This window comes from Catharus ustulatus, chromosome 1 (genome assembly GCF_009819885.2).
Source record: "Catharus ustulatus isolate bCatUst1 chromosome 1, bCatUst1.pri.v2, whole genome shotgun sequence".
Taxonomy (NCBI): Eukaryota; Metazoa; Chordata; class Aves; order Passeriformes; family Turdidae; genus Catharus; species Catharus ustulatus.
The window spans coordinates 33119686-33130013 of record NC_046221.1 but is presented as its reverse complement, the minus strand read 5'-3'; positions in this window follow the sequence as shown (position 1 = coordinate 33130013).

Here is a 10328-nt window from a genome sequence, read left to right as displayed (position 1 = left end):
TCTCCAAGAGCAGCAGGTGTTTCCCTCTGACTGCTGTTTTGTCTCTTCTTGAGATTTATGTTAGCTGGCAGAACTAATATCTATAGATTGAAAATCCAGTTGGTTCCTACCTTCTTTTGCCCACCCAGTACTTTTTACCACAGGTCTGTTGCACCCAGGTTTCCTGAGCTGGGCACTACTGCTAAGCAAAGCCCTCAGGGCAGAACCTGCTGTTCCAGGGAAAGATGACTCTGGAAAAGGTGCAGCTGAATGCTTTTTCTGCCTCTTCTTGAGAAGTGTATCTGAAGTATCCTGCTATACCTCTCATGTCTTTGGCTGACATATTGAAAGCTTTTGAGAATTTTAGTCCAATATCAGTTTAAAAGCTTCGATGCCCTTTCCCACAACAAATAAAGCTTCGATTCCCTTTTCCATTGGCAAATATGAAAGGTCTTCCCCATGCCCCAGGAATGGGACTGTATCCATCCAGGACCTCTAGGGAGAGTGGCAGAAACCCGAAGCCTGCTGTAGGACGTGGAGAAGTAGGAGGTGGGAAGGCTGCAGCAGAGGAGAGAGCTGTCAGTTTGTACTGAGCTACTTCCCCTCATCAGGAGAGGAGCATTAAGCAGAGCTCCCACTCGAGTGACAGTGACACTTTTAATAGATACTCAGGCTGAGTCAGGTGCTTGTTGGTAGGGTTATTATCTGTCATGAAGAGGTGTTGGAGCAGATAATACAGCTTACTGGGGGGAGGCAGGCATATAGCTGCTTGGAGCAGCATTCCCTCCTGCCTGCAGAGTCTCTTCCATCAGCATCCTACTGATTTGTAGTGACTTGCTTTCTCCATTAAAGATTACACATATGATGTTAGGCTTTGATACTAAAATAATTGCTTTCTGGGTTACAACTGTAGCTTTGGAATAACAGTAAGCTAGTTACCCCAGTCAAAAGAAAACTTGGAAATAATTCATTTGGCTCCCTACTGATGCTGTGAATGTATTACTTCTTAACTGAAATGGGCCCAATGTTATTTAATGATGGTTTAAATCTATGGGACACAGTGGAAAAGCTGCTCAGCAAGTGCAATGTTGATCATGAGGGTGTGCAGCTGCTTTCCTGAGTGAGCATGTAGGTCTCTGGGGTTGCTTGGAGGAGCATCAGCCTAGAGGAGCATTGTGTCAGCACACAGACAGTTCTCAGGGGTTGCTGGTGGTGCCTGGAAATCTCCTGTTTGTGGGGAAGGGCACTGGGGCTCTGCAGCACTGGGAGGGCTTGAGCCAGGTGAAGGTGGGAGCTGGTGAAGTGGCAGAGGCATCAGGGTGTGACAGAAAGCTGAAAGCAGAAGCCAGAAAAGCACTCCTTTTATATAAGGGTTTTTCTGAAATAGCATCAAAATTTTGTCAAATTGAGGATGGAATCCTCTTAGCAAAACTGTTTTGGTTTTTTTTTTTCGCTGTACAAATTAATCTCCTTTTTTTTTTTTTTCTTTAAGCAGATAAATCTCTTGAGATTAAAAAACAATGGAAGAAACTCATCAAACTCTTCCCTTTCCCTTTTTCTCCTAAATCCAAGGGTGCTGAGCTCTGGGCCATTTTTAGGGTTTCTGATTTTCATCTCATGTAAGACAATTTTAGTGCAAATCATGTTGACTTGCATCAAAGCCTTAGGAAGTGTTTAGATAAATTTTATTGCTGTTTTGTTATCAAAATAATTTTTAAATGTTTTGTTATCAAAATAATTTTTAAACCATACTGAACAATTGCTTAATCACTGGGTAATGACATTTGTTGAGCTCGTGATAATAAGTACTCAAAGATCATGTTTGTACACTGTAGTCCTGTGGGTCAAAAAACATTTGTTTAAACTGTGGATGGCTTTTATTTTTAATCACAGACCTGAGATGGAATTAAGAATTTCTGAACCTGGGGGCTGTTTCTATCTGAACCTCTAGGCTGAGAAGGGCTTTTGTAACCACTGCTCTACTGCTAAACATAAATCAGCCTTTTAACCTTGGGTCTACAGGCAATTAATTTACAGTGGCATTGGCTCTGCTGCTGGCATGTCTGATCAGGAGGTGGACTGAGCTTTCAGAAAAGATCGTGCTCTGTTCTTTCACTGTGAGCAGGTTGACATACTCATTTTAACAACTTATTTATAGATAATAGATTAATAATTTCTATTTTGTATTGTTGCTTTTCCAGTTGAGATGTTATTACAGCTAAAGTCCGGGTGTTGTGCGGAAAGAATTCAACTGGGAACTTGCACAAGGTCACTAGATGTATTTGAGCGTGTTCTTTTAAAGGAAAAAGTGAAATTGAGCCCCAAGTGCAGAACACAATGCAAAGATATGTGCTCTGCAGTGTACTTTTCCAATAACAGTATCTTTTAAACAGCAAAAGGCACAGATGTGTTTACCCTGTGAGTGCGCAGAGGATGCAGTGATGCTGTTTTCTCCTTGTGCAGAGGAAACAGTGAGTGCTGCTCATCAGTCCCTCTGGTACAAGCTCAATGTTTGCTGGCATCCCCTGCCATCCTTGTCTCCTGCTGGAAGCCCAGGTCACATGTTCCTGATGCAGGGCCAGAGCTAGCCCAGAGCACAGAGAAGCAAGTGGCCCTTGGGTACAACCAGGAGCAGTTCTGTGCTTGCCTCTTGCTCCAGGCAGGTTCAGTCTGGAGAGAACTTCTGGCTTTTCTTCCCGTGTTTTGAGGTGCTCAAGGTTTGGGATGATTGGTTACCCACGCTGCCCACTGCCTTCCTATGTCCCTCATCTTCATTGCATTTTGCCGCAGAAGCAGCACAATGTTTTGGTTTTTTTCTTTATTTTACAAATCAGAGATGCCCCATAATGAGCATGGTGACATCTACAGCTCTTCCTTTCTTGTCCTTGATTTTCTTCTTTTGAAGCCTAATTGTCAAGAGAAGGCACCAGGAGATCAAGTCATGCAGTAATTAAACCCATGTCAAAGATTAAATGAGAGTGTTTAACACTATTTGAATGTACTGTTCTAAATTTCACAGGGTAGATTCTGTATTTGGGAAGGAAACTTACTGTGTTTGGCTGAAACAAATGATAAATTTTCTAGACTTACAGGATGTATATGAATAGCAGGGACTTGGAGTCTGGATCACATCAAGCAGATAAATCTAGGGGGGGAAAATGACATTTTTGATGGTTTTAATATCTGCTAGACCTATTTTGTTAAACAGTACTTAAAAACACATTTATCATAAGTTGCTTATTAAGATGCATGTCACATGCAGTGTCATGCTGATCAGCCTGAAAAAGAGCAGTTTCTCAGCTGATAATCTGCTGTGCCACAAGGAGGTCAGGTTAGAAGTCAAGACTCCAGGGATTAAATTGCGGTTCCTTTGAAATTGATAGGCATCTTGCCAATCACTTTGGATTCTGCTCTGTTTTGCTGTTTCACGTGGGTTCTGTTCTTGATTCTTATCAGTGATTTGCTGTGGGACTTGAGCAAGTTTTTTAACTCTTCTGCTCTTTTACCTTTTCCAGCAGTTTTTCAAAACTCTATGTATTGTGTGTAGTGCAGTAAGATCAACATATAAATACATTAGATGTAAGTGTAACGTAAAAACCCTTGAGATGATCAACTCCTCTGATTTCTTTCTTGATACACTGATTTTCTCTTCAGGATCGTTGGTAGGAAATGCCAAAGAAACTTCCTACTTTGAGAATTGCAATTTTTTGTAGGAGAATATTTTTCATTATGTGCATAACTTTCTGAGCTGTTTTCTGTCAGTTCTGTGAACCAACCTTCTTTTTAGGTCAGCAACAGGGTTGAGTAAGTGGATCTCAAGAACTTAATTTGGTGCCTGATGCGTGTCCCAGGCTGCTGATGGGAAAGGTGCGCAAACTGAGCCCCATAGCAGCATGTTTTCTGCAGGCATCATAGGACACGGCAAGCACCACTTGTGCAGAGAACCACAGCCATGTTATTTCCTAAGAACTGTCTCCGGTTGCACCTCTTGTGGTTAGGACAATCCATTTGCCAGCTGTGGAAAGGAGCATCCCTCTTCCTTCACACCAGCTTTGGCTGCAAGGCACACTGCTCCTGCAGTCAGGCACCCAGTGCTCTTGCTTGGTTAATTAACTGGTGTTGTGGAAAAAAGAGCCACCAAAACTGATGTGGGGTTGGTGGAGAGCAGGGAATCATGATGCTTACTGTGATGTGAAATCCTGCTGCCAGCATTGTGGTGAAATTCAGACGATTTTCTATGCCTGAAATCGAAGGAAGATGAACACTTGAATGCCTTGATTATATCCATGTAACCCTGATGAACAATCCCTCATTCCCAGGTGAAGGTGTGCAAACTGGCCCTTGTCCAGACACCAGCAAGAGGGAACATCTCTGGGCTTCGCATGATTGCCCTGGTGAGCAAGTAGAATGGGCCAAGTCCAGGTCTTTCCAAGGGGATGCTGCACTGCTGATGGGTGAGCTCTTTCTCTCAGAACAAGGTAGCCTTGGTCATCTTAATTACCACATTGTTGTGTTCCCTGAAATAAGCCTGGACATTGTTTTGGAAGACACAATTGGGCCAGGAAGCCTGCTGGAAGTTCCACAATATGGGCTGTGCCCAAGTTCACGTCCTGGCCCTGTTTAGTTCTGCAGTGCCTGTGTTTCATTCATGACCAAAAATGTAATTATTTTCCAGTACCTTTGCAGTTCAGTGTGAGTGCTGCACCACAACCTGACAGATGCTGTTGCAGTAGCACAATACAAAACACAGGTCACACATCCAGGAAAGTGGCAAGCAGGTGTACATATGGTGTTCTCATGTTGCAAAACCTGCTTGGAAGTGTTGGAAGTCTGACATAGGAAGGAGGAGCCAAATTTGTAATGGCTCCTTTCATGCTTTTTAACTGGACTGTGCCATCTTTCGGTGTGTTTGAGGTGGGGGTGACCAAGGGAGTGAGTTAGAAAATTAAATTATTTGCAACATAGGTGCTCCAGCTTTGTGTTGATGGGTCTTTCCATGCCCTGGGATCCTGGAAGGGAAGTGCTGTGTAAGTGGAACGAAAAAGAGAAGCGAGGGCAGCAAGGAATCTGCAGAGGTGACTTGCTCTGCACACTGCTGTGAGGCTCCAGGGCTGCCTGTGGCTGTCTGCTTTGCACACCTGACCCATTCATCTCTCTGGGCTCAAACTGAGTGAGAGCAGCCATGCTGCCCCCATCCCTGCCAGACCCACAGGTGCTGCTCCACAGCCCAGAGACAGAAGTCCACGTTTACAGGAAGTCCTTTTCCCTCCCTTTCCTTTCCCTTTTAAGGCTCCTGGCAAAGCTGTGCGATTCTTATCTGGCCTCTGCAGAGCCTTGAAGTGAGGTCATTCAGGAAGTTTAATTAATCCTGTACAATTGTCACTACATCCTTGGCTGCACATTGTGCTAGCGCCCAGCCCACCACCACAATGCCTCTTACGACAGCTGAACATCTGTTTAAAAACTGGTTGCCAAGAAGTAGTACTTGCTAAGCTTCATTTTCCCTCTGGCTGTGTGTATTCAGCTCATCACAATATTGTATAACAACGTTAAGAGAAAAAACAGAAGTTCCCCTTGCTCTAGGGATCAACCGGTAAAGCAAGCTAAAATTATCTGGGAAAGGCCGGTTCTGAAATAGCACTGGCAGAGAAATGAGCTGGTTTATGTGCATCCTGCTCATATTTATTTCCCAGGCTGGCACTGTCCAGGACACTGGGCTGTGAAGTGATGCTGCAGAACATGGAATTTGTTGGGATGCTGGAGTGGATTCACCAGGGTTTCAGTCCCTGATCGCTGCTACTCCCATCAGAATTGGGACCCTGCATGCCCCGAGGCTGTGTTCTCTTCCACTCTTCACCCTGTAGAGAAGGTCAATATGTTTCTTCTTGTCCTGAGGGTGGAGAAGTGTTGCACACACAGAGGTAGTCTTAGTTCTTTCCAACCTCCCAGCACAGCCTTTAAAAATTATTCTGGTGGAAAAGGAGAGACCGATAATGAAGAAGAGAAATTGCAAGGGAGGGAAAGAATGATAGATGCTGGGAGAGAGGAGAGCAGGGGATGTAGAAACCAACAGAAATATGGGACAAGCAATACCAAATTCCATAGTGGCAGAAAAAAGATAAAGGGGCACACAGAAGGCGCTGTGACAGGATGTACTTTCATCTGACAGAAGAGTACTCTTGGTGGCATCTGATCTGTCTTTTACCTTTATTTGCTCCTATTCCCCTTGGTTTCCTGCAAAATTCTTAGTGGTGGAAAAATATTAAGAAGCCTAGGAAAAAAATCCTACAAGGAGATTTTTGTTATGGTAGGGAGGTATTGGGGCCTGAAACTGTGCAGCTCACCTTTCAAGGAGAAGCAAAACTCTTCCTTGCTCCTGCAGGCAGAAGACCTAATGTGCCTCAGAGTTGCTCACATGGGATAACTGCTCCTGTCCAAGAAAGGTGGAAGTGGGGCTACTGTGGCCCCTGACACGCACAACTATGGATTGCTGAGGAGTGATTTGACATGAGGATTGTCTAATTTGGCATCTCTGATGAATAATGGATGGGAAAAGTCAATGTAGTAAAAGAGGCTCTTTGAGCCTTTGGAGGTAATAATCCATGCTTCCAATTTCCCAAATGGTCTTGCCTTTTGCTTCAGTAATGAAATCTATTTTTCATAGTTTGGCCTTTTGGAGCTACCTGATTTGTTTCACTCTTTGCATTTGTTAAAAAATTTCAAATTGCTTTCTCTGATGTTTTGTGGAGTGATTGTGCAGTTGAATGGGCAGGAAAGTGTATTTACACGCAGGCAGATCCTTCAAGGTTATTAATTCTGGGATATTCATATTTAGTTCCATACACAGACCATCTTTTATTCTATAGTAATAATACTGGTCTACCTTGAGAGAAGTTGTTCTTTCTTCGATGTCATATTGCCTTTTCTTATGGAAGACTAGAATTCAAAATTAGCAACATACACTAATTAATATTAATTATGAACTGTAAATACAGTCAAGCTGTAAACAGTAAACAGTTGACATAGACTGCAGCATATAAAGGTATCTTCTATAATTATGATGCAATAATCCATATGTAGTTATATGTATGTATAATTGTGTTATTCCAAAGATCTGAGATCTGTCCTGGCTTCATGCACAGAAAGATGCTTACCATGCATTGCCTGGACTTTGGGGAGCTGAGCTTTCCAAATGTTGTCTGTGTGCAGATGTTAAATGCCTGGCTTAGGTGGAGTCCTTTTTGGCTGAATTGCTGGTCTCACCACAGCACACAGGTGTAAGTGTGTGGCCAGGGGCCAGTGCTGGTGATACAGTGCTTTTCTGGCAGGAGAGGTGTGTCAGTTCCCACCCTCACAGTATCTCTCTGGAGGGCAAACCCAAACCCCATAATCCTGCTGGGATATCTCGCTTGTTCTGGACTCTAGGCATCTTGCTTTATACTGGAGGACTTTACACTCAGCTTTTAGTCTAAGGGATTGTGAAGACCATCTTAAATGAGGGTAATAAATACTAAGGAGGACTAGAGGTGATGTTTTCCTAGGAGGGTTATTTTATTGATAGCTTTCTAGCCAGCATTTTCCTGCCTCAACACAATCCTCTCAAGCACACTTACAGGACTGCATGAGCTGCATTTCAGGGTGTTTATCTGTCTTACCTTTTGACATTGGCACAGATGTGTCTGGCTCTGATTTTTTTCCTGCAGAGCACTTGGGAGCCAGTGTAGTCTCGGTATGCATCTGTCATAGTGTAATAACTCCCCTGTTGTCCATATCACTGTTCTGTAGTACTTCTCATGTTTTGTGTGTCTCAGAGTTGCCTGAGCTTTCTTACCTCTGAGTGGTTGGTACTGTTCTGTGGCCTGAGTGGAATTGCAGCAAGGGAGAACTCTTTTCTGTGGTGGTAATACTTCCCTTGTTTGTATAAGAAAACTGTTTTCTCTGCTTAGGGATAGAATTTAAAGTCAGGAGGAGATGGCTGATGCTAAAAGCAGCATTTTTAAAGGCCAGATTCTGTCCTGATCTGAGATCCACAGCTGAACCCAAAGGAGATTTACTGGCACAGTCAAATACAGAATATATCCCACTACCCCTGAAATAAATGACAGCTCACACTGATATACCCATATATTTATTTAATGTGCTTACAAGACATTAGCTAATTAACCTGGTAGTGCTTCCATTTAATGGGGCCTGAGTACCAGCATGTTCACAGAAGTCTATTCCCTGAGCACTGCTCTCTGAAGAACACACCTTTTGATTTAAGTGCCACACACAATAGTATTTTATTGATTACTCTGTTTTTCTCCTACAGTGCCATAGGGGTTTTTTGTAGCAATGGCCTGGAGAATCTTGCATTGTGTTTGGTGCCATGATACAGTTTCCTAGTGACTGAAATTTCATTTAAATGGTGTTTAAAAGTCCATGTATTCTCACAGAAATGGGAGAAAGAAAGAAGTAACTAAAAAAACCCACCATTCTTAGCCAAAGATATCATGTCTCCTATCTTAGGCTCACTTTGTTGCGCTGTGTTGGGTATTTTAGCATAGTGGCTTGGAGAGCAGAAATACAGCTGGATTTAGATGAGCTTTGGCTCCCTGTTTTGTCCTTCCTGGACACTGCCTTGGCCTGTGAGGTTCATTCCTCTCTCCACCAAAGAGCCCTTGTCCGACACTGAGAACAACTCCCCGAGGCTGCTGCTGTGTTTTGGGGCTCAGCAGCCTCACTGCCCTGCTGATCGCCTGTGTGTGAGCAGCCCTTGGCCCTGGCAAAGCACAGTGCAGCTGGGTGTGTGGGGGAACATGTCTTGGGGTGACTTTATGATGCTTGTATTCCCAATTGTCTGTTCTGTTAGTGTTGAATATTGAGTTCTACAGCTTTAAAACTGGTTCCAAGGTTAAAGAGGAGAGAAAAAATATAAAACTTCTGATCAGAGACTACACTTGCTCTCTCCGCATCCTTCACACAAACTGTGTTGTCTGCAGTAGACAACAGCAAAAAGCTCTCCTTTGCCCTTGGTTAACTTCTAGCTAGCTAAAGCAAAAAAGCTCCTTGAACTGTAATTTTTTTTCATTTTTCTTAAAATTGTTCAAACCTGCTCTGAACTAAAAGCCCAAAGGAGCACTGGAAGCTCATACTCGCAGCCCACTGGGGCCTGGCCTGAGCCACAACATTTCCCAGCACTGGAAAAACTAATAACAGACTAAATAAGCTGAACTACAACCCACAAAAGAGATGTTTGAATTTGTCATGTCTTTGGAACAACAAAAAGTTTTACTGTTCAATATTGTTCATTTTTGTACTAAAACACACTCTACCTATTAAATAAACAGGATTTTTTTCCCCAACTTCTCTCTGAGAAAATATTTCCCTGAACCAGTCAAAAAAGAGACTACTTAAATCTGTTTCCTAGAAAAACCCCATTCAAAAGTTTACTCCCACATTGACCCTAAACCAAACCAGCCCACGGTGGGTGCCTGCTGGCTCTGCCTGACCTCTGGGCCAGCCTCACATCCTGCTCCAGGCACAGAGGCTCGGTCGCTGCACACACAGCAGGAAGAGCACTTCATCCGTTTCTGCGGATTGCTCAGAGCCACGTTTTTATCTGTGCACGCAGAGCTGTGGTTATCAGCTGGTGCCTCCGAGTAACCTGGGAACAAGACAGATTAGAGGCTTCCACCAGACAAGTTAAATTGTGCATCAGATCGGTTGGGATTCCGCTCATTGAGCAGCTGAGGTCTGGCTGGTGTGGCTGCAGTGCCAGTGCCACACCTCCTGATTCACAGTGACTAAAGACCACTGAGCTGCTGAGATTCTTACAAGCTTTGTAAATGTGCAGTATGGGGAAGACTGATTAAAATACCTTTCTGGATATAAGTGGCATTGCATACTCTGCATATTTTCTAATAATGGTTTATCCTTATTTCTCCTAAACTCTCATATTGTGAATTCTCTAGCAGACATCTCTCTGGTATATCAAATGTACTGTCAGGCACACAGCTTTGTTTTGGCTTCAGCTGTTATATTTTTATATAGTGTTTTTTAGTGTTTGTTACAAGTGCCTTAACACCACTTTTTCCTGCTTTCTCTCCCTAATCCCACCACTTTTTTCTTGCTTTATGCTGAATTTGTACTGAATAAATGTGGCTGGTTAACAGTCACATATATCAGAAATTTCTGCATATCTGCATCATATGTACTGCTCCTGAATTCCTCCACCACTGTCAGGTTCTCCAAAAAGTGTTTTCTATGTTCTGAAGGCTATGATTCAAAGCAGAGCCATGGAGAAAAAGGGATTTCTGTCCATCTCCCTCTTGTCTGAATTCCCAGTTTGGGCTGTGTGTGACAGGAGC